The 203-nt window shown below is 39.9% G+C and overlaps 1 protein-coding gene across 10 annotated transcripts in view; it reads left to right on the top strand.

Annotated features, from left to right (window-relative positions):
• The window catches only part of cep290 (centrosomal protein 290), a 40,888-nt gene that overhangs the window by 8,298 nt on the left and 32,387 nt on the right, over positions 1-203 (top strand). The window lies entirely within an intron of this gene.

The raw sequence follows: 203 nt of genomic DNA, 5'->3' as shown, positions 1-203 counted from the left end.
ATAGTTTCATTTTCAAAAAACACCACATCTTTGTTGAACCACACATTGCTGCAGATCCTGTTTTCACCCTGTGTTTTTAGGTATCTGTTTTAGTTACAGAGTGAGACATCTCACTTGTCTTAGCTACTGAGCGCTAACATATGCTATGATTAGCCACCCCATCTCAGTTAGTGACATAGAAAGCCGTGGAGATTTTGAACAGC

The sequence above is a fragment of the Etheostoma spectabile genome, chromosome 8, assembly GCF_008692095.1.
Source record: "Etheostoma spectabile isolate EspeVRDwgs_2016 chromosome 8, UIUC_Espe_1.0, whole genome shotgun sequence".
NCBI lineage: Eukaryota > Metazoa > Chordata > Actinopteri > Perciformes > Percidae > Etheostoma > Etheostoma spectabile.
The sequence above is the reverse complement of the archived record's forward strand: the minus strand, read 5'-3'. Positions and strand labels throughout refer to the sequence as shown.